The sequence below is a fragment of the Schistocerca cancellata genome, chromosome 2 (genome assembly GCF_023864275.1).
Source record: "Schistocerca cancellata isolate TAMUIC-IGC-003103 chromosome 2, iqSchCanc2.1, whole genome shotgun sequence".
Taxonomy (NCBI): Eukaryota; Metazoa; Arthropoda; class Insecta; order Orthoptera; family Acrididae; genus Schistocerca; species Schistocerca cancellata.
This window is the reverse complement of record NC_064627.1, coordinates 859777463-859802242: the sequence shown is the minus strand read 5'-3', so window position 1 is coordinate 859802242 and position 24780 is coordinate 859777463. Positions and strand designations below refer to the sequence as shown.

Below are 24780 nucleotides of genomic sequence, written 5' to 3'. Positions count from 1 at the left end.
GTAGAACGCCAGTTTTCTTTCTCCTGATAACAACGTCCTCCTGAGTAGTCCCCGCCCGGAGATCCGAATGGGGGACTATTTTACCTCCGGAATATTTTACCCAAGAGGACGCCATCATCATTTAATCATACAGTAGAGCTGCATGTCCTTGGGAAAAATTACGGCTGTAGTTTCCCCTTGCTTTCAGCCGTTCGCAGTACCAGCACAGCAAGGCCGTTTTGGTTAATGTTACAAGGCCAGATCAATCATCCAGACTGTTGCCCCTGCAACTACTGAAAAGGCTGCTGCCCCTCTTCAGGAACCACATGTTTGTCTGGCCTCTCAACAGATACCCCTCCGTTGTGGTTGCACCTACGGTACGGCCATCTGTATCGGTGAGGCACGCAAGCCTCCCCACCAGCGGCAAGGTCCATGGCGACTATTTTTGAGTATGTGTAGTGTGTATAACTACATTTTTGAGTTAATAAAATCGTTACCATTGCTTTACACTAGTGACTGAGTTTCGTTTGAATGCCCCTTGTACAATGGGTTGATACTGGGACCCTCATCTTGCCTTTGAAGGCAATTCGTTACCTGAAAAGGTCAAGGTGATGGTATATGGTTGCAATATGAAACCGTATGGCCCCCTCCCTTGTGCTGCTTCAAATGCACTAGATTAGAGCACATGTCTTCAGGTTGTAATGCTAGCATCATCTGTATGGAATGTAGATATGAGTTGCATACAAACGCTCCTTGTGCCACTCCTCCACCCATCTGTGAGGAATGTCATTCCCCATGTTCCCTGGCTTTTACTGCCTGTCATAGAGAAAATAAAATAGAAAATTTATAAGAATCTTGACCGACTCGGTTATCGGGAGGCCAAGAAATATAAGTTTGCCTCCTGTACATATGACAGTGATGTTTGCTATGACTATGACAGTGTCATTCTTTCTAGTGATGGTACCCTCATCCTATGTGCCTTCTACATTGGGCTCTCGGGCCATCAACTACACCCACTCCCATAATGGTGGGGACACTCCTCCTACTGTTTCATCCACACCCACTTTGGAACCTTGACTCCACACTTAGTGGGGTTATCGAGCCCCAACTCCAAGCTGGAAAAGAAACCCCATCCTCTGGCATCCCTTATCAGAGAGGGGTCCCTCAAGATGCTCCCTTCCCAGGATTCTGCTGATCTGCAAGTGGTTACCAGCCAGTGGCTGGAGCTGCCTCAGGTTGTTGGTCATATGGCTTCACTTTCCTCGTCTGTCCCTGAAAGTAGGGCAGACAAGCCCTTGCGGACATAGAAATCATCCAAGAGAACAGGGACAAAAAGACCTCTAGGATGAAAACTGTTCCCAGTGGTCCCCCTTGACCCATCATGTTCTGACTCTGTACCCAAGGTGGTGTTTCTGGTGGCCCCTGTGGCACTGGATCCCTCCACATAATCTGCTTCAGAATCATCGTATCCTTGTGATAGGTGGCAGCAGGCAACCCTGGGGCATGACCTGCCTCCTTGGTCTCTTCACGTTCACAGGATACGAATAGCATGCTCATACAGTGAAACTCTGGCACATTTCTCCTTAGCCAGGTTGAGCTAAGATAACTCATATGCATTTCCTCTGCTTTCTGCATTGTCCTCCAGGAAACTTGGATCCCAGGGTCGTGAAGTTGTACCCTCCACAGCTGTTACAGCTATTTTAAGACTCGAGCTTGGAGTGTTCATTAATGGCTGATGACTGTTGTATTTAGCTTGTGTGGCGGTGTTTCGACTGCTTGGGCAACGTCTGTTCTAGACCTATTACTCCACGGAGCTGCAGCTAACACTGCCGCCTTAACACTCCCTTATTAGTTTAGTGTAGAGATTTAACCTTGCAACTCTTGCAATTTATCTCAGGGTCCAACTATGGTGTGGCCGTTCTTCCTCACCATTGAACTTCTTTCTTCCTCGCAGATTTCTATAAGTGAAACGACTATAGAATAAAACACTGCTTCTCTATTTAAGTGTATATTGGTTCCAGTTGTCACAAACTTCCATAAAGTCACACATTGTTCCTACTCCCAGAACCAACTAACATTACTGTCTCAAAGATCTCTCGTTAACATGTCTGTGAATAATATAAAACACTTGCTTATATAATATCCTAGGTGCCAGATGTCTTCCATGGTACCAGAGCTCCTTTGTTCGTCCTTGCCCCATGGAGATTACAAATGCTCTCCAGCAGGTAGACTGTCGAGTAATACTTTCACACAATATGTGGCCCAATGTTTACGAACTAATTGCGATGACACACATCTTTATTCAGAGTTCTGTATTTGATGTGTGTGACAAGTGCCCTTCTATGAATGAATGGCATGATTACTAAAAGCTGACAATGACAGAGAATCGGGTTGAGTTTGCACATGCGTTCTGCACTCTGTCTATGGCAAACATATGGCACTTGATAAGGCTTTGGAGACTGTGGACCTTTGTGTAAGGATGTCTTTGGATTTTACTGTATGTAATTTGATCTCCCTGTCAGTGTTAAAGTATCTCGGAACGCATTGTTTGCATTCATTTCTCAGCTGCCCCATCTTTCTTAATTTTGGCAGACTTCAGTATCCACAACCACTGGTCACAGTAATGCTATTGAAACTTTGCTTGCTGAGTGTGATCATTGTCTCTTGAATTCCAGTGCCCCAACACACTTCAGTGTGGCGTATGGATCTTGTTCGGCCATTGACCTTTCCATTTGTAGCTCTAGTCTTCTCCCCACACCTATTGGAGAGTCCATGATGATGACCTGTGTGACTGATCGTTTTCTGGTCGTCCTATCCCTTCCTCAGCGTCACTCACCTGGGTGTCCACTCGGATGAACTCTTTAACAATGCCAGCTGGGTTGCGTTTGCCTCTACTGGTGTTCAAAGCACCCTGACACGTGGAGATATCGATGGGGCTGTCCAGAGCACAATTGCAGCCATTCTGTCGGCAGCAGACTTAGCGATCCCCTATTCCTCAGGATTCCCCCCCTCCCCCAATTGGAAGACAGTATCTTGGGGATTTCCGAAATAGTCTTGGCCATTAGAGATCACAGATGGGCTCTCCAGTGCCATAAGTGACATCCATTGACGAAGCATCTCATTGGTTTTAAACAGGTCTGTGCCCAGGTCTGCCATCTAATAAAGTGATAGAAAGAAGAATGATGGAAACAGTATGTTACTACCTTGGACCACATACCCCTCATTCACGGGTTTGGGCAAAGGCTTGACACTTCTATGGACACCAGTACTATAAGATGTATCATTGAATGTTGTTGTCTACACGACCCAAATGCTGTTGCCATACATTTTGTTCTGAATTACGCTCGAGCCTCTCTGTCTGAGAATTATCATCCTGAATTCTGTTTCCTCAAACAGCGGATGGGGTAAAGTCAGTAACCTCTCAATACAGGTCACCTGGAGCCACCTACATACAGTGACTGGGAATTCCTCAGTGCCATTGACCTTTGCCCTTTCGTGGCTCCAGGGCTAGCCTGCATCCATAGCAAAATGCTCAAACACCTATTAATGGATTGCCAACATCATGTCCTTGCTATTGGCTCTCTGCAAGTTACACAAACCTATAGTGAGCCAGTAGCTGCGATAGTGAAAGTCGCGAGCTCTATCTTCTTATCTCGTGTTTTCTACTTGTACTCTTGTTAACTTTACTATTACAGAGATCGCCTAAACTTTATTTTTTTTATTGGTCCTGTACGCAACAAATAACCTACTTGGTCTTTCTACTACCACTGCTTGATCTGCTGCATTCCACTATTTAACAAAAACATTAAAAAACCTATTATTCATGCTGAGTGCAATGCATGCTCTGTATGGTGGCTCCTGCTGTTGCTGCGACTGCTGCTGCTTACTACAACTACATATAATTCGAGAGAGAGATTGGTCAAATCTAAACTCGATAAATGATAACCCAAACGGGTAATTCCTTTTTTCAAAAACTATATTCTGAAAGCGATTCTTTCTCATTCAATTATCAAAACGCTAGAAGCTCTTTGAACAATCGCTTCATATGTAAATCTGCATCCAGTGGCAGTAAAGCAATATTACAAATTAATCAAACTCTTGAGACAGACGGAAATACTTCTCAATTAAATACATAGTGAAACAATTCCCTGACAATTACAAAAGAAATCGATGACAAAAATCAAAACTTAATCTATTCGCCTAACAATGGTTTCCGTTAGGAATACAACTCCTATCATCAAAATTACCGTCTGCTGCTACGCACATACACAAACCCTTTTCTTTAAATTAATAAGCGCGCTGCAAATTATAAAAAAGTATCAACTCAATACCGGATCCTGTGTCGCTGCTGGCGGACACGGCAGCTCGGTGACGACCCCTCGCCCAACGAACGTGCACACCACAGCAGGTGGGCTCCTACACTGGCTTCCAAACTGCCACTAGTTAATCCGTGCGCTGCGAAGCGCGACAATAATATCTTAGATTCCAGAGCTTGTGTATCCGCGCTGTAGCCAACCTTTAAATCCTAAGACAGTATTGTCAACTCTCAATATTACCTTGTCTCTTGAGGTCTTTTGGCTATGTGACAGGGCAGTTTTCACAAAGCTGATTTTACTGCTGAGAATTTGGTCTGTCTGGAATCTGCTATCCAGTACGCTTTTGCCTAGCGTCAACATGTTATCGCTGTCTTCTTAGACTTCCAAGAGACTTTAGACACTATATGGAACAATCACATCCTCATTACCCTACGTGGGTGGGGTTTCCAGGGCCTGCTCCCAGTTTTTGTCCAGAAGTTCTTGAACGCTAACTGTTGTATAAAAGGTGCATCCTGGGCTCACCGATGGTTTTCAGTTTTCACCTGCCAAGACAGGCATCATGCACTTCTGTCACTGTTGTACTATCCATCCACAAACAGAACTTTACCTCAATGACCAATTGCTCAATGTGGTGGAGTCTTATCGCTTCCTGGGACTGGTCTTCGTTACCTGTTTGATGTGGCTTCCCAATCTTTGCCATCTTTACCAAACATGCTGGTCACTCCTTAATACTCTTCACTGCCTCAGTAACGCCAACTGGGGCACAGACCACTCTTCACTTTTTGCGGCTTTACAATGTTCTGGTTCTCCTGATTATGGGAGTCTTTCATATGGCTCCGCATTGCATTCAGCTTTGCAGATGCTGGACCCAGTACACCATTTTGGTGTCCATCTTGCAACAGAGGTCTTTTGGACGAGCTCTGTACATAACTTAAAATTTATTGCACATGTAATCTACGTATTTGACTTGGTGTAGGAGTACCCGTGTTAAGGGTAATTTCTAGGATCTCTACGAAGAAATCACAAACAGCAGCTGCCACCAAGCTTATCTTATTGTGGTTGGTCGCTTCACATAACACCAGTAGATGAGTATGCTGGCCTACTTGTTCAGTTCCCGTACTGTGCTTTTGCTTCTAATGCTTGTCTCTGCAACTCATAAACTAGCTCACATCGTATCAGACAAGCCAAATATTAGCTTGTTCACTGCATGGTGCACTGGCGTCGCCTGCCGGAGTGGCCGAGCGGTTAAAGGCGCTACAGTCTGGAACCGCACGACCGCTACGGTCGCAGGTTCGAATCCTGCCTCGGGCATGGATGTGTGTGATGTCCTTAGGTTAGTTAGGTTTAAGTAGTTCTAAGTTCTAGGGGACTTATGACCACAGCAGTTGAGTTCCATAGTGCTCAGAGCCAGCCCTGGCGTCCTTCCTACGTGTGGCTGGCACTTAGCACATGGATTCTTTCAAGTAACAGATGTCAAGAGAAATGAACCGGCGACAGACTACAATTAATAGCCAGTTATCATTGTTCTTAACATAAAGGCAGTTCAACACTTCTTTCTTTCACCACAACTGCTGGCCAGTGTAAATATCAGTAAAAGTCCCAGTAAATGATAGTCAATCATGTGAGTGCAAATCGAATTCAGAAAATAGCAATCAGAAACCTCGGCAACCAAACACTGTGTGTTTCAATAGAGGAACGCAGTCTGCCGGTGGACTCAAAACATCTCACTGCCTTCAAAGACGGAATTCGGCAAATAGGAAGTACCTGTTAGCACGAAGAGCAAGCGTAACCCAGGCTCGCTACACACACCACAAATGCACGCTCTATCACACACGCTCAGCAGGATCCAGGCGTCTTTCAGAGCATAAGCTTAAGGGCACACGCCAAACCAGATGTGAACATCTGTTTAGGATGAAACCCGTCACAATTGCCATTTTTCTGCTCCTCCCCCTCCTCCCACTCCCCGTTCCGTCACTGTCCACTGGTCCACAAACACACTCTGAGATCTCGTAAAACGCAGACGGTGGAAGTATTGCCAACTTAGGTCACACATTGGAACTGTGCCAACCATGACACAGCAGAGGCTGGGGTTCCTCCTAGAACAGATCATGCACCAACAACTTGCACTGTGACAGGACAATCCGTACTCTTCTGTGTAGTAAACTGTCTCTACTTACTCGCTAAACTTTTTACACTAATTTGTGAGAAGTGGACTCTGGCTGTGGGCGACGCTTCTTGCACTGTAACAAAGAGCGGATCTTAGTCGATAGGCCACTTCCTATAAAGCGGATCTTAGTCGATAGGCCACTTCCTATAATGTTTTAGTCTGAGGGGGAATTCGGGCATCGATTAACTTCAAAGAGTGGTTAATAACCTCCCAGGCTGTTGCCAGTATAGGCTTCTTAAAACGAATATCACTCTTAATTTAAATAGCAGACTATACGAGGTGTGATGGAAAGGTAATGGGGAATATTTGTTTTTCGTAAAGAATCTTTATTTATTCATGAACATCAGCTTTGTCTCCTTTAAAGTAACCCCCTCAGATATAATACACTTTCGCCAGCGCTTTTTCCAGTCTTGGAAGCACTTCTGGAACTCACTTTTCGTTGCGGTGTTCAGCTCCTTCAGCGATTCTTTTTCTCTCACATCAGTGGTGGCAAAACGACGTCGTTTCATGGTTCCCTTCAGCGTCGGCAATGTAAAGAAGTCGCAGAGGGCCATGACCAGATAATACGGTGGCTGAGGCAAAATAATGATTTTGTCTTTTGCCAAAAATCTCGAACTAGCATTGAGTTGTGACCGGGAGCATTATCGTCATGTAATTTCCACGAGTGGTTTTGTCACAACTCTGGTATTTTTCTTCGGTCTGCTTCACGCAAACGGCGCATAACCTCCAGGTAGTATTCCTTATGAACCGACACCCATAAGGCGGGAATTCGTGATGCACTATGCCATTGTTATAGAAGAAAACAGGAACATTCACATGTGATCGAACTTGTCAAATTGTTTTCGGTCTTGGCTCTTCAGACAGTTTCCATTGGGACGCTTGGCCCTTGGTTTCGACGTCATACCCAATTTTAGTCATACACAGGTATGCAAACAAAACTGTTTGAGTTGCTCTCTCGGTTTGTGTATTATTTACAATTTTAAGTTGGACGTAATAGATGCTAAAACGCCTTAAAACCGGTATTTTCATTTTGAAACACCCTGTATATTGATATACAATCGATGTTCTGTCATTACCAGAAAGTATTTAAAGACTAATACGTGCCCGTGGCCATCGTCCAAAGAAGACTGCTTACTGGGAAAGACTTCATTCTCACTAAACTTATAGTTCGTATTCTGAAAGTGCGTTGTACCATGCTGTTGACCACCCTGGAACTGTCATGACATCAATTTTGTATCCGTTGTTGTATCTGAAGATGGTTGTGCAGAAACCTGCAATAAATCGACTCACCAACGGCTATCAAAGTACAGGTGTACGGGCGTTAAGCGGTATAGGTGAGTAGATTGAGCATTTACTGGCAAGGAGGCCATAGTATGTTAAGTTTGCTGAAGAGTCATCGACAGATCTGGAAGTAACTTCTGCTGTGTAGCACGCGAATGTGTTGTGTCCCTTCCTGTTCATGTTGTGTTTTACTGGTCTGGCAGACAACTGTACCAAGACTTTCTAAAGATAATGCACTTATAAATAAATGAAGCAGGCTACAGTCAGAAAAAGTTGCAAAAATATGCAGTCAGTTCTTGATAAGCTTAGAGTGGTGAACGTATTGGTAGCTTGGAATAAATGTCCAGAAATGTAAGACGTGCACTTCAAAAATAGTGTATTAATACTATAACATCAGTGAGTCACAGTTGGAGTCAGTCAACTTTTACGAATACCTGGGTGTAAAAAGTTTTAAGGGTATATAATAGAACGCTCAGTTAAGCTCAGTCGTAGGTAAATCAGCTGGTTCATTGGTAGGATCTTAAGAAAATATATTGAATCTACAGAAGAGATTTATTACAAAACTTTCCTGCAACACATCCTAGAATAATACTAAAGTCTGTGGTACTCGTACCATATAGGACTAACAGGGTATATTGAACGTAGGCAGAGGAGGGCAAAGCGAAGTCAAACGTATAACTCACTCGGCATCTAAGGATTTCTGCTTCACTGTGGTTTACATTGCTTACATCAGATGTCTCCATAGGATATCCAAATGGAGATAGCCGTTATATGTACAGCAAATCATTGAATTCTGAAATCGAATTTATGCTAAAATCAACTAATACTGCATCGAAATCGATGGCATTTGCACATGAAGCAGTAAAATTCACGTCAAACCTTGTCCATACTGTTACTTTCATATGGACTATATACAATTAAGTTTCCTAACAGGGCGTCTCTGATTCCGTCCGATCTCTCTTCATGCTTACTTAATAAGCGCTTCAAACCAATCTCCAGAACTGACGCTACTAGTGTCTTCTATGTTATGTTCTATATAGAACGTGGCGTTTTCCGAGAATCCTTCCAAAAAATCTTTCATCCGTTTCTCCTGTACTTTACGAAGTCGAAGAACAATTCTACTGTATTATGAAAGGTATCCAAACAGGTTGATATCTTCTACGGGAAGCCCAACGACACAATATCATCTCTTTTTACCGTCGTTGCGCAGTAGAAAAAGGATTGTGAAACCGCATATAGAGGACGGTGTAATAACTAAATACTTAGGGGAGTAGCATGGAATAATGATTTTATTCGTTTAGCAGTACTTCATATTCTCAAGTACATTGTGTTTACATATTTAACTAATGATACACCTTTCAAATCTCTGGAATCGCTTTGACAGAAACAGACATGTGCATGGCAGTAGTGTTAGTGATGAACTTATCAGTCTCTCTCTCTCTCTCTCTCTCTCTCTCTCTCTCTCTCTCTCTCTTAGACTACCATTACAACCTCAAAGCAATGTAGCATAATTCAGCCTTGTACCACAAACACCCAAGATCCTGGAAGATAGGACACAGTTCATTATAGTGGACTGCTAGTGTCTAAACGTACATAAATGACCTAGACATCTGTCGTTTCCAAAGGATTCTAAATAATTTCAGACAAACTGCGTCAAGTATCACAGTTTGAGGCTTGACAGAAGTAGCGTAAAAGTCCTGTACCAACATGTGCTGCAGATAGCACTAGATGTGAAAGAGTATCCCTTTCGTTTGATGGAAGTCTTGTCCTGTTAGATTCTAGATGATCAATGACAAGTGTCACGGATCTGAGGTTGAAGATATCCAGTAGCATAGTACAAGCACTCAGAAGTGTCGCTGAAGACATGCAGTGATTTGTGATACATGCACTTCACATTTTCAAATCATTTCGGATGAATGTTCGTGCGATTCATTCAAAAAACACGCATGCATTGGAAGTCTTTTGGTGCCCAAGGGTGTGGATGACCATGATAGAGCGGTGTGCTGTTTCGACTTGCAGTCTTAAGATTGTTGGCAGATCTAGCTTGCAGACAAATTAGTTCTACTGTGATTTCTTCTGGAGGTGTTTCACATCGTAAGTTTATACACAACTCTCGTAAACTGCAGCTGTAGAGGCAAAGTCCAATAGTGCCCCAGATGCGTTCAGATCAGCTTGTGGGGGGAAAATATAGTATAGCTCCATTGACAGAGTACTTGTGGTGGTTGTTGTAGTTGTAGTACATTCGTTCCATAGATTCAAACATTGGTCCTGTGGCGAATTCAGTAAGGTAGATTCATATTAGAGATTCAGATAGTTTCTCTACTAACTATAATAGAAGATTCATGCCAAAGATTCTCAACTAACTATACACATAACCATACACTTTTTGATAGATGACAGTGATATTCTTTAACTAACGTTGATTTTTCGCTGTAGGTGTGCCTTGGTGTGATGGAAATTTGATGTCGATGTAGTCGAAGTGTTGAACTCCATCTTTCATATAAAAAGAAATGATCTGACGTCCATTGTAGCAGTGCATTTTTAACTGAGTCCTCATATAAATTGAAAGTTTTTCACGTTGTACATAAGACATCTCACATTTCCAACGGATATCTAAATGGTGACAGTTCAGAAATCTGAAGGTGTGAACGATACGCGAGTCTCATGTCTGAAATAGATTGGTGGATTAGTGGAACTTCTGTTAGCAAGCTTACGGGCTTTCGTAGGATTTCTGTATGATTTTCCAATGGGTGGGTGCATAGTTGTTCCAACAAGGGCACGTGTGCTCGTGGTCTTCTTGCAGGTTATGATAGTAGGCATCTGGAGATGTGATGCGAAATGGCTGTGCATGCAGTTTTGGGAAATTCTACAATCCTGCTAGGTTGTAAGACATTCAGATATGTTACACTGTAGTGAAATAGTTCAGATCATCGAACTAAGAAAACTAAGGTCATGAGGAGTTTGATTTTAGGTAGACTACCTTGAAGTATGTTGGATGAAGTTTGGACTCCGTATAAAGCAGGAAAAAGGTGGGAAATTGAACAGTTGAAGCATTATGCACTGGAGACTACATAACATTTAACCCCATACGTCTATATGTTAGGGTAGGAACTGTAACAAATTAACTAAAAATTGTAACAAATTGCCCCAAAACTGCAACTAAACATGTAAAATTATGTTTTTCCACGTCGTTCGCCTAAGTAGTTATTCCACAGTCCTTTATGTGGTTTCACAACCCCTTTTACTCCACAACCACCAACGGAGAGGTGAAATTATCTTTAGAGTGTGTGTAGAAGACATCAAACTGAGAAGATTAAGATCCATAGAACCATTCTTTAACTCAAGTGCAGGAGAAGCGAATGAAGACCTAAATTTATTGGAATGGTTATCAGAAAATGTCATGCACTGTAAAGGAAATAGCATTGTAGACACTATTGCGATCAATTCTAGATGTTTGTTTGGAGCACTTACGAAGTAAGCATGACAACAGACTGAACGAAATTACACACCAACTAAGTGATGAAGTGCAGTGGTTAGCACTCTGGACTCGCATTCGAGAGGATGACCGTTCTAACCCATGTCTGGCCATCCTAATTTAGGTTTTGTATGATTTCCATAAATCGCTTAATGAAAATTATGGGATGGCTCATTCGAAATTACATGGATGCTTTTCTTCTCCAGTCTTTCCTAATAAGAGCTTGTGCTCTGTCTGTAATTACCTCATTGTTGATGGGATGTTAAACACCAGTCTCCTCCTCCTCATAAATGCCCTGCTAGGATCATAATTTGCATATAGCCCAGATGAAAGTGTAACTGTATGGACTAGGTACTGTTCTGCAGTCTCCTCAAGGTGTGCTCCCATAAAATCCTGTATACTCCAACATGTAATGAGTGGATGTGGATGGTGGAGCGGGTTCACAGAATATTTGTGGCGATGAAGTGTAGTTCTAAAATTAAAGTAGGAGTAATTGTTAAACCGTGTAGGTGGCTGTTTGGAATACTGCCGTCGACATGTAACACCAGACAGGAGGTTACGGTCTTACGCAGCATAGCAAGGGCACAGCACCATGCAGGCCCTGTCAGCTTGGCGGCTGATAGCGTTGGCTGCAGCTCTCTGAGAACTTCACAACATCCTGCTACCCACACGTGCCAGTGACGAGTGTTTGCCAATCATACAGGTTGCATCCATGACCTACAGTTTTAAAGTTACGACAAGTGCTCTGGCTCTGTCAACCAGAGGGCTTGCCATCATTTTAAACTTACACTAAGTGAATTCAGTTTTCCTACTATTTTAAACTTGGGAAAAGTGAGCTTTTGGATTTCAAGCTTAGGGTGACAGCAGCAAGAACTGTCATGTCAGAGGGGTGGGGAAAACTGTTTAAACATAGCGCAAACGGAAGTGGAGAAAGTGAACTGGAATGTCACAAGTGTGTGGAAAACCGATGATTTTTTGGATTTCCCACCATTTAAACTTAGAATAAATGATCTGACTACAATGCAGACAATGCCCATTGTTTGAGAATTGGCACAGGGGAGGGAGGTGGCCTTAGGAGACAATGTCATTTGTTCCAGAATCGGTACAGGTGGGGGGAGGAGTATGGGAAGAAATGGCAGTACTCTTTGTGCCAGAACTCTCCTAGCTGCGTTATTCCCATGATCAAGGATCTGATGACCGTGGTCTGCAGAGCATAGATGCAGAAATGAAAATGTCTTGAGCAGTGTACACCAAAAAAGTTACAGAAAGACATTTAGATTTTAATGTTCTATCTACATTGATTGAATTAGAAACAACCGCAAGATCGTATAGGAAAAGGGCAGAGATTGGAATTGCCTGTGCACTTGTCCAAAGAATCGTCCCAGCATTTGTATCCACTGATTAAATGAAAACCCCATGAAACTGGTCTCTATGATAGGAAGGGGTTTGAATCGGGAGTTTGCCAAATGCGTGTAGGATTGAGTATAATACCATGTGGAGCTCCCTGTGGAATTCCTGGAAATGGAACAGCAGTTCAGCTGGCCAAAGCAGTTAATCTTGACAGAGGAGGTCCATAAAGGAATACTAGCCATGGAACTCTTAAACAACATCAATTTAACGATCATAGAAGTGGATTGCAGAGTGGCAAGAATCGTGCAACTACAAAGGCTTATATGACGCACAGTTCAACCCACTACTGCCACAAGAAGCTTTCAGCGCTCTAGATGATTCAAGAATGCTATAACATGCTTTACGTTCAACCACAGCAGCCACACTGCGTTGACTTTATATCATTCCCATTATGCGATTGCAGTAAACAGAACGCCAACCAATTGTTTGTTGGCTGTCCAGCAAATACAATGTTAAAAATTAACTATCGCAATATCTGGTCAACATGCACTTGCCGTTTCCTGCAATTTCCCTTTTTTCGCCTTTCCCCCTTTTTTCGCCTTTCCCCCTTTTTTCGCCTTTCCCCCTTTTTTCGCCTTTCCCCCCTTTTTTCGCCTTTCCCCCCTTTTTTCGCCTTTCCCCCCTTTTTTCGCCTTTCCCCCCTTTTTTCGCCTTTCCCCCCTTTTTTCGCCTTTCCCCCCTTTTTTCGCCTTTCCCCCCTTTTTTCGCCTTTCCCCCCTTTTTTCGCCTTTCCCCCCTTTTTTCGCCTTTCCCCCCTTTTTTCGCCTTTCCCCCCTTTTTTCGCCTTTCCCCCCTTTTTTCGCCTTTCCCCCCTTTTTTCGCCTTTCCCCCCTTTTTTCGCCTTTCCCCCCTTTTTTCGCCTTTCCCCCCTTTTTTCGCCTTTCCCCCCTTTTTTCGCCTTTCCCCCCTTTTTTCGCCTTTCCCCCCTTTTTTCGCCTTTCCCCCCTTTTTTCGCCTTTCCCCCCTTTTTTCGCCTTTCCCCCCTTTTTTCGCCTTTCCCCCCTTTTTTCGCCTTTCCCCCCTTTTTTCGCCTTTCCCCCCTTTTTTCGCCTTTCCCCCCTTTTTTCGCCTTTCCCCCCTTTTTTCGCCTTTCCCCCCTTTTTTCGCCTTTCCCCCCTTTTTTCGCCTTTCCCCCCTTTTTTCGCCTTTCCCCCCTTTTTTCGCCTTTCCCCCCTTTTTTCGCCTTTCCCCCCTTTTTTCGCCTTTCCCCCCTTTTTTCGCCTTTCCCCCCTTTTTTCGCCTTTCCCCCCTTTTTTCGCCTTTCCCCCCTTTTTTCGCCTTTCCCCCCTTTTTTCGCCTTTCCCCCCTTTTTTCGCCTTTCCCCCCTTTTTTCGCCTTTCCCCCCTTTTTTCGCCTTTCCCCCCTTTTTTCGCCTTTCCCCCCTTTTTTCCGCCTTTCCCCCCTTTTTTCCGCCTTTCCCCCCTTTTTTCCGCCTTTCCCCCCTTTTTTCCGCCTTTCCCCCCTTTTTTCCGCCTTTCCCCCCTTTTTTCCGCCTTTCCCCCCTTTTTTCCGCCTTTCCCCCACCCTTCCTTTCCCCCACCCTTCCTTTCCCCCACCCTTCCTTTCCCCCACCCTTCCTTTCCCCCACCCTTCCTTTCCCCCACCCTTCCTTTCCCCCACCCTTCCTTTCCCCCACCCTTCCTTTCCCCCACCCTTCCTTTCCCCCACCCTTCCTTTCCCCCACCCTTCCTTTCCCCCACCCTTCCTTTCCCCCACCCTTCCTTTCCCCCACCCTTCCTTTCCCCCACCCTTCCTTTCCCCCACCCTTCCTTTCCCCCACCCTTCCTTTCCCCCACCCTTCCTTTCCCCCACCCTTCCTTTCCCCCACCCTTCCTTTCCCCCACCCTTCCTTTCCCCCACCCTTCCTTTCCCCCACCCTTCCTTTCCCCCACCCTTCCTTTCCCCCACCCTTCCTTTCCCCCACCCTTCCTTTCCCCCACCCTTCCTTTCCCCCACCCTTCCTTTCCCCCACCCTTCCTTTCCCCCACCCTTCCTTTCCCCCACCCTTCCTTTCCCCCACCCTTCCTTTCCCCCACCCTTCCTTTCCCCCACCCTTCCTTTCCCCCACCCTTCCTTTCCCCCACCCTTCCTTTCCCCCACCCTTCCTTTCCCCCACCCTTCCTTTCCCCCACCCTTCCTTTCCCCCACCCTTCCTTTCCCCCACCCTTCCTTTCCCCCACCCTTCCTTTCCCCCACCCTTCCTTTCCCCCACCCTTCCTTTCCCCCACCCTTCCTTTCCCCCACCCTTCCCTTTATACTTGGGCTCAGAAATTTACGACTTGCTACTGCAGTTCAACTCAGAAGTGGAGCCCCATGCCCTCCCATATGCACATTGAAGTCTTCTCCCTTCGACTATTTCAATTCACAAGTGCACATTGTGGCTAAGTTCTTTAGCTGCCATGGGCTCTGTTTATATTCTTATAGGGAATGGATAGCCTGGTTCAGGGTCTGTCCAATAGGGTATGGATAGCCAAGGCCTGTCCAGAGACTGCCTTTTCCAGTGTACCAAACCCCAACGTAAACAATTTTTCGCAAATTCCCTAGCCTGGGACATGATCCTCATCCAGTCACGAAACGATGGAATTCAGTGACCACCTCAAAATCAAAGATCCTGCGTTGGAGGCAAGTTCCCCATCAGCAGGGTTTCTGAAAAATCTCTCCAATCTTCTGCTGCGTTGCAGGGCTCCTCTAAAGTGTTTGCTGTGCACCCTATTCGCTGGTCCCAGTCCCATACACAGCCTTCCCACTGAACTGAATTTCCCCCTACTTGCAAACACTTCCAAAACTCATGGCAACACTGCCATTTTCACTGTGTAAGATGTCCATCCTGCAGTAAAATGGGACACAAAGCTGAAGTATGTTAGTGACCCTAAAGATGAACATCTATTGTCTGTATGGAGCCCCTCCATCCCCAACTCAAGGATTAGATGAGGTGCCTGAGGCCACCTCACTGGATGTCCTACAGGCCTAGGCTGTACTCCTTATCTCACTCTTAACACACTGGAAATTAATACCATCCAATGATGTTCCAGATTGATAATAGTTCTTCCATGACTATCTTCGTTTAGGGACTTATTGCATGGACTCCCTTCCAATTCAGGCTTTCTCCAGACAACTCTGCAGCTACATCAATGGTATTACTGAAGCCAGAGAACAGTTTACTGCCCAGATTCATTACCAATCTAACATCTTCATGGCATGCATACTGGTGGTCAGGAAGGAAGGGCCCATGAAGACCCTCACTGTGGGCTTGTTTAACACCTTGGGCTTGGAAGTCCTGGACTCTGCTAACAGCGTGCAGCCTGCAATGGCCAGCTCATATTTATGGGACGTATGCAACAAATACAACTAAGTTTCTTCTCAACCTTCGACTGGCGTCACAAGTTTTGAGGTTCATGTTGTCCCACTTTTGTCAGCTGTGCCTCATTTCTTCAAGATATGCAACATTCGGTTTGTGCTCAGGGAGAAGCTAAAAATGGAGCTCCAGTGCCTACAAGAGGAAAGCATCTTGAAGGCAGTACCTCACAGTCGGTGAACATCCTGATCTTTATTGTAGAAAAGATAAATGTCCCACAGGATTTGCAGAGATTTAAAGTCCATGATTAATGCACAGTCCGTTATCAACACCTACCCTATCCCTAAGCTCAAAGACATTCAGGCATGACTTGTGTGTTTATCTTCAACTCCCTTTGGACGAGACATCACGAAACAGTTCAGTGATCAACACACCTTTTAGGCTATTCTGCTACAATAGACTTCCGTTTGGCATCGCAGCCCCCCAGCTATTTTCCAATGATATTTAGAAAATCTGAATCAGGATATACGTGGAAGAGCAAACTAGCTGGATGACATTACTGTTATGTGTAAAATTGCTCGAGTATTGGCGAACAACCTAGATTCCCTTTTTGTTGTGCTACAGCACACCAGTGTAACGTACGACAAGGACAAACACTATTTCGTTGTGATCAAAGTCGAATATCTAGGCCATGCCTGAAGTGCCTCAGGAATGTGGCACACACCACATTATTCAGGCCATCCAAAAAAATCACACCTAATGATACTAAGCAACTACAGTCAGGTTTAGGCCAATCAAAATACTATCGAAAATTGATCTTCCATGCAGCGCCCCCACCCCCTCCCCCCCAGGGGTCTCGCCACTCTTTGGCGGGTTCGTGCTTGGCTACCACAGGGCCGCAGCCTTTGCAGCATTTTTTCCCTTCCTTGCTATATTTCTATCCTCTTCCTATTCTTTTTCCCCTCTCTCTGAAAACATGTCTGGGATTTTATGGGGAATGTTCTGCATTGTCTATCGCTGACATAACAAGTGTCTCATTTTCCTTTGTTTCCCTTCTCCTCTCGTTCCTCCGCTGGGGCGTCTGAGGTTCCTCTTTTTCTTCTTCCTCCCTGTGAGGTCCTGAAGGCCAGCACATGCGTCTGACGTGTAACGTATAGTTCCCAGCCCTTGGTCGACAGGCAGGGTTCACATGTACCCACTGGTAAATGCCAGGCCCAGGGAGGGGTGAGTGCCTAATCTGCAACCTTCCCAAATTGCCGATTGGTCTTTCAGTCAGGTGTTGGGGAGGTGTGACCTGAGGTGTGAACAATAACCTAAGGCAGATGTGCCCCTTTGTGAACGGGGCCCCCAGTTGGAAGGAGTGCACCATCGGAGACGCTGGCAGTCATGGGGATTTCCTCGTGATGAGTCAATCATCTTCCCACTCAACGTCTACAAAACGTAAACGTAATGAGGCTAATGATTCAAAGACCCTTCCTGCTGCACCACAGTTCCTCACTGTTTCACGTACTGCAGAGTCAGTCCTTCGCCACAATAAATCCATTTATTATTCAGAAAGGTGTTGATGCAATTGCCAGCCCTGTGAAATCCCACTCTCGTTTACAGAATGGCAATTTGCTTTTGGAGAAGACTTCTGGTTTCCAAGCACAATAACTGCTTGCTGCCTCGCTTCTCCATAGCTACCCTGTTCGTGTTGAGGCCCATAGAACTTTGAATTCTTCTCATGGTGTAATTTACATCAGGCTGCTCGACTGTCTAACGGAGGCCGAAATCCAATCTCACCTCTCTGATCATGGTGTCATTGCCGTCCATCATGTAATGAAAAAGGTAGATTCTTCCTTAGTGCCTACCTGCAATCTTTTTCTCACCTTTGATAGAATGGTGTTTCCATGCAAGATAAAAGTAGGCTATGAAATTATCACAGTCTGGCAAGATATTCCGAACCTGCTGCTACCAGTGTAATCGTTTCAACCACACTAAAACGTCTTGTCAACACACAGACAAAAGTGTAACCTGTGATAGGGATGTGCATGAGGGCGATTGTCTGCCTCCTCCCTGTTGTATAAACTGCAATGGCGGCCATGCCGCCTAATCTTGGGATTGTCTCATGTATCTTGATTAGTGGGCTGTCCAAGAGATCAGAGTAAAGAAAAAAGTGCTTTACCCTGTCGCTTGCAAGTTACTGGCTAGTCGCCCATTCTCCCGTCTGGCACCTATAGTTCTGTTCTTGTTACCCCTCGCTCCATGAAGGACATGGCCACACAGATATGCGACCTCCAATTCAGCTCTGAGGTTGTGAAATCGCCCAGTGTCAAGGTAGCATCGTCATCCCACTGTCCAGCTGTGCAACAAGCCATCAAGCTCTTGCCTCAGCTGGTGAAGCCACCAGCTACACAACTGGTTGGCCGGAAAGGACAGGAGTGAGTACTCCTGTGAAGACTTCCTTTGTCCCTCCAGCCAAACATTACTAGTGTTCCTCTTACCGGAAAGGCTCGAAGAAGTCCACCAAAGGCAAACAGTCTTCTCCTTTGCCAACTCGAAGATCATCTTCGATGGTGTCGCCATGTGATACCTTGTCCTGGCCAGCCTCCATGTCTCTGGTGCGCACCACCAACAGTTTTACAGCGTTGGACTCCACAGACCGACCGCACAAGCAACCCACTGCTTCTGTGAACCCCATGGAACAGGATCCTCCTGTTTCTGTGCCCTGTAGTAGCGACTCTTCATAGGCTGTCACTTGGCAGCAGCCAATGGAACGATCGCGGCCTTTGGTCCCACAAGGATTTACAGCTGCTTTTAGCATCACAGCATCCCCTTGTACGCTGCCTTCAGAAACGAAATTGCGCCCTCATGACTACTTCGACCTTTCACATTTCTTACTGATTCGCTTTGACCTTCCCCCTGAGGTCGGCATTCCATCTCGTGGGGTGGCCTGCTGCTCATAGAGAATGACGTTCGTAGTCAATCCATCTCCCTGACTACCATCTTCAAGCTTTTACAGTTCGCCTTTTCCTTCCCCACGTGACTTTTTCCCTCTGTACCATTTATGTCCCTCCGTCATTCGATGTCACAAGGGCAGACTTTCTTCTTCTTATTGGGCAGCTGCCTCCCCCATTTTTTGCTACTTGGTGACTTTAATGTGCATCATCCCCTTTGGAGTTCTCCCAGGACCTGCCAAAGAGGAGAGGTGTCCTCTTGGCTGAACTTCTTAATCAACTCAACCTCTTCTGCCTTAACATTGTAGCACCCACATTCCTTTCGGACTCCTCGCATACCTATTCCCATTTGGACGTTTCCTTCTGCACTGCCCAGTTTGCCCATCGTCTTGAGTGGTCTGTTCTTTCTGATACCTACTTGATCCACTATTTCCCGTGTGCTATCCTTTTACTGACTCCTACGCCATTTGTGTGCACGCCCAAATAGTAGCTTACCAAGGCTGACTGGCAGCTTTACTCCTCCCTGGCGACCTTCGAAGAACAAGATTTCCCCAGTTGTGATGACCAAGTGGAATGTCTCACAAATGTTATCCTTCCTGCTGCAGAACTTTCCATTCCTCGCACTTCCTCCTTACCGTGTCCTGCCCCAGTCCCTTGGTGGACTGAGGTATGCCGCGACGAGATTCGCGCCTGGAGACGTGCTCTCCGCGTTTTTAATCGTCATCCTACGTTGGCAAACTGCATTCATTAGAAACAGACGCGAGCAAAGTGTCGTCGTGTTCTTCGGGATGGCAAAAGAGCTACCTGGATTTAATTCCTTAGTTCTTTTAACAGTTCCACCCCTTCCTCTGTCGTGTGGGCCAACCTCCGACGGCTCTCTAGGACCAAGATCCATTCTCCAATTTCCAGCCTGACAGTAGCAGACGATGTCGTTGTGGACCCAGTGCTGTCTCCAACACCTTGGGCCGCCATTTTGCGGACGTTTCGAGCTCTTTCCACAATCACCCTGCCTTCCTCCATCGAAAACGAGCGGGGGCGGCTCGAGCAATACCCTTCTCTTCTCTGAATCGTGAGTGCTATAATGCCGCCTTTACTATGAGGGAGGTAGATCACGCTCTCAGTTCGTCCCAATCCTCCTCCCCCGGTGCTAGACACTATTCACATCCAGATGTAGCAGCGCCTTTCTCCTGCGGGCAAGCACTTTCTGCTTAACACGTACAACTGCATCTGGGCAGAGGGCACATTCCATGGACGCTGGCGTGAAGCCACCGTCATACCCATACCTAAGCCCGATAAGGACAAAAACCTTCCGTCCAGCTACCACCCCATCTCTTACTGCGTTTTAAGGTGATGGAACGTATGATTCATTCCCAACTGGTACGGTGGCTCGAGTCTCGCAATTTACTGATGAATGTGTAATGTGGATTTCGAGCGCAGCGTTGTGTAGTTGACCATCTCGTTACTTTGTCCATTCATGTCATGAATGGTTTTCTGCGGAAATTCCAGACTGTGGCCGTGTTTTTCGATTTGCAGAATGCCTAAGATACCTGCTGGAGATTTCTTACCCTCCGTAGTCTTTACACATGGGGCTTCCCCAGCCGCTTGCTGTTTCTTTCAGGCCATATTAAGAGTTTTCAAGGCGTGTATGGGTTCTGCCTTGTTGGACACCTTTATCCAGAAAACGGTGTGCCTCAGGGTTGTGTCCTGAGCTGTCACTATTAACCCTATAATGGCCTGTCTCCTGCCAGGCACCCCAAGCTCCCTTGTTGTTGACGATTTTGCCATCTGTTGCAGTTCTCCACGGACCTCTCTCACTGAGCAGCGTCTTCAGCGATGTCTTGATCGTCTTTACTCCTGGAGCATCGACAGTGGCTTTCGCTTTTCCACTGACAAAAATGTCTGTATGAATTTCTGGCGACGCAATTGGTTTCTCCCACCATCTTTACATCTTGGGCCTGTTGTCCTTCTGTTCATTGAAACTACAAAATTCCTGGGGCTCGTGCTCGATAGCAAACACTCTTAGTCCTCCCATGTGCCTTACCTGGCAGCCTGCTGTACACAGTTTCTCAATGTCCTATGTGTCCTAAATAGTACTTCTGTGCTGCCGATCGAACCACCCTCTTCCATTTGTGCTGGTCCATTGTCTGTTCGAAACTCGACTATGGGTGCTTTGTTTATGCATCTGCACGTCCATCCCCCTTAGGCAGTCTCAACACTATGCACCATCATGGCATCGGTTTAGCCACAGGCGCCTTTTACACTAGCTCGGTTGAGTGTGTGTATGTTGAAGCTGCTGAACTACCACTGTCCTACTGCCGTGACTGTCTCCTCTGCAGGTATGCATGCCGTTTGTGTGCGCCATGCATGGCCACCCATCCTATGCCTCCTCCTTTGATGATTCCTTTGAGCACTAATATGGGGCGCTTCCCTCTTTTCTGTTACCTCCTGGAGTCCGCTTTTGGCACTTGGTACGCCGGCTTAACTTCACACTACCTGCAACTTTCCCGATGGGTGTGAACCCTTCACCAAATTGGCTTCATGAAGTGGCCCATGTTAACGTTGGCCTTAATTTGCTTCCTAAGGACATTAGTCTAGCCTCAATCTATCGCCTTCAGTTTCACGACCTTCGCATGGAACTTCGTATTACTACCTTTGTATACACTGATGGCTCTTGGACTGACTGTGGTGTCGAGTGTGCCGTCGTCATTGGCACCCGTGTCTTTCGATATCTGCTTCCAGCACTCTGCTCAGTATTTACAGCCGAGCTCTTCACTCTGTATTAGGCCACGTAGTACATCCGGCGACACAGCCTTTTCAATTGTGTCCTCTGCTTAGACTCACTCAGTGCACTTCAAGGTCTATGTGCGCTGTACACCACCCATCCCTTAATGCAGCGGGTCCAGGAAAACTGTCACTTGGTCACTATTGGTGGAGCCAGTGCGACGTTTCTGTGGGTTCCTGGTCATGTCGGTCTGCCGGGAAATGAGGCTGCTGATGCTGTTGCCAAGGCTGCAGTCCTCGTACCTCAGTCGGCGAGTTCCTACAGTCCCTCGGATGACCTCTGTGTTGCCGTCTGTCACGATGTGGTGTCCCTTTGGCATCGCCGTTGGTCCTCCCTTTACAGGAATAAGCTGCGTCTTAGTAAGCCTCTCCCAGCGGCCGAGAGGAGGTCATTTTAGCTAGGCTGCGTATTGGGCACTGCCTTTTTAGCCATCGTCATTTAAATGGCGCTACGCCATCACTTTGTACACATTGCGCCCAGGTTTTAACTGTCCACCACTTCCTGAATGAATGCTCATTTTTTAAACCGTTTACGTTCCTACTTGTTTTTGCCGTCTGAGTTATCAGCTGTTCTAGCAATTGGATTATGGTTTGGTCATGGTTTTATCATATGAAGTCAACAGCTTGGAATTCCCAATTGTATTTATCCCCATAAGGTTAACGCAGGACCAACACAGCTAGAACTGTATAGAAAAGGAGGTTATTATTGTTTGTGCCCTCAAAACATTCCACGATTACGCACATGGCTGTCATTTTGCACTGTTGACAGATTACAAACCTCTTACCACGTTTAAAGGCCGCCAGACACATTCCTACCTGGAGAGTGCATTGTCTCTAACAGTAGGCATTGATTTTGTCCAGCTACTCGTAAACCATGAAGTATCATTCCACTGCTCAACCTGCCAATTCTGACGTTCTTTCCAGACTTCCAGCAGGCCAACACCCAGAATTTGATGTAGACAGGTGGTCTGTTTCCACGTGGACAATGAATCAGAAGTAGCAGTGGCCACTCTCCCCTTAGACGCGACACTCATCGCTTGTCACTCCACTAATGACCTGGTCATCTGAGAAGTATGTCCAGTGGACTGGAAGAATCTGGACCATCTGGAAGCACTAGCCTTTTGGGATCGTCGCAACAAGTATCTGTCCTTAAAGGCAACCTACTACAGGGGAACAATAGTCGCACTCCTGACATGATTCCATAAACCCTCTGGCACCGCAAATTGTCACTCGTCCAACAACACTGGGGAATAGCGCTGACAAAGCGGCTGGCTAGGCAACATGTATATTGGCACGAGTGATACTGACATTGACAATGTGGTTGCAATTTACCAAATCTGTCAGTTTAAACTGTCAGTGTCAGCTTAGCGGTATTTGCCCTGGCCTAATACGTCATCTCCTTGGGTGTGCCTCCACTTAGATTTAGCAGGACCCTTTTAAGGGTCTTCCTGATTCATTGTAGTCAGTTCATTCAGTGGCTTCTCGTATGTGTAACGCGTGTAGTCGTCATCATCATCATCTCAAGCAATTCAGACACTGACCCATGATTTTCGATCAAGGAGCTTTACGAAAATGTAGTCGCGAGTTCATCTCTCTTGAAATTTCCTCCTTTTGTTCTATCAATGGCACTGTCTTGAGCCATGCAGTGGCCTTCCGTACAGCATCCAGCAGATCGGCAGAATGATTTGTCTGCACATAACTCGCAACTAACAAAGCTGCACTGATACCATTCACTGGATAATGCACGACCCTATTTTTTCGCTTCATACCGCTCTACCTCACAATAGTCTGGCCAACAGAGAAATTACGTGAGCGACCACACTGTTCATAACTCTCCATCGTTCTTCTGACTTGATCTGACTCCCCTCCTTAACAGCCATACCACCACCCCTTACTGAAGCAAGTATAAAGTTCGAAAAAGTTCGAGCATTGTTTCTCCAAGAACTGCTGCCACTGAGGTTAGACCTTGTGCGAAGTGGAACTACTCTCTGTGCCACAAACGAATCAATCAAGTGTACCCCCAGTGCACACACACTTCTACCAGTGGTCTTTCACAGTCTTTTGTTCCAGAGTTGGACTACCTCCCTCTCTCAGGGCCACGGACGATGCTGACCAGCCACTGCCTCAACAGGTCTTTCAACCTCCAGCTTGCAGCGAGGCCAGCACCCCTATGCCCCACACACCTGCTCCGATGGAGCCCTCCAGGCTCACTGATTCCATGAGCTGAGCTGCCAAGAGGGAGGTGAGAGCCTTCTGGGACTTAGCCTATCAGCAACTCTTCACACACAGTGAGTGTGTCCCAATCCAGTGGAGCGACAGGGGCCACACCAGCAGCCTGCAGATTAAGACCGGGCATGCTAACCAGGCTGGTAGATGGCTGCACGAGTGTCATCAGAACAGTCTTTTCCTTAGTCCTCTCGGCTAGGTGCCAACCACAATTGTGGTTCATCAGAGCTGTCGCTAAGGAAAACATCAGAACTGTCAATGCAGTCTCACAGCCAGTCACCGCCACAGTGGAGCCGCCAGTAGCTACCTCAGACATCGCCAGGAAGTGACCCCTCCGCCTGAGACTGAAAAATGGTTTTGGAAATTTCCATCTCCTTTATCTTAGTTTGTAACAGCGTGAACTCAACTTTGACTTCCTTCTTTATTGGGGCCACCTGGCCATTTACAAACTTGTGTGAAATTAGTGATTAACACGAACTACTACAAACAGTTCCTTTAATTAACTTGCTCTTGGAAGGGCGTTTGTTTATATGCTTATTAAAAAAAACTTATTGTATATTGTTTATCTGGGCTGAGTTCGCATTGCTCCTAAACCAGCACAGAACATATGTTCCACTGAGGAAGACAGACATATTCCTTTTCCATCCTAGTCATGTTCAAATTTTATTTCTGTTATTCCTTTAGTCGGTTTTTTGGCATATGTCATTATGCCATTGCCATATTACTTAGTTAACACATGTTATGATTAAAAGAAATTGCAGCAATTACAAACGGAGTACACAGTAGCAGGCAACAAATCAGAGCGTATCATAGTAACTGGCAATTATTTTAGGTTATTGAGAAAAAGATACAGAATAGTAAAAATTCAGAACATATTAGCGTAATAATATATTAACCTAAAATTTGGGTTATAA

At 45.8% G+C, this 24780-nt stretch overlaps 1 protein-coding gene across 1 annotated transcript in view; it reads left to right on the top strand.

Moving 5' to 3' along the window:
* LOC126162799 (ubiquitin-conjugating enzyme E2 H-like) overlaps positions 1-23898 on the top strand; it is a 53781-nt gene extending 29883 nt beyond the window's left edge. The window contains exon 2 of the mRNA XM_049919525.1: positions 23711-23898. The gene's annotated coding sequence lies outside the window, so the exon portion shown is untranslated. The remainder of the gene's footprint in view (positions 1-23710) is intronic.
* Positions 23899-24780: the final 882 nt, after the last annotated feature.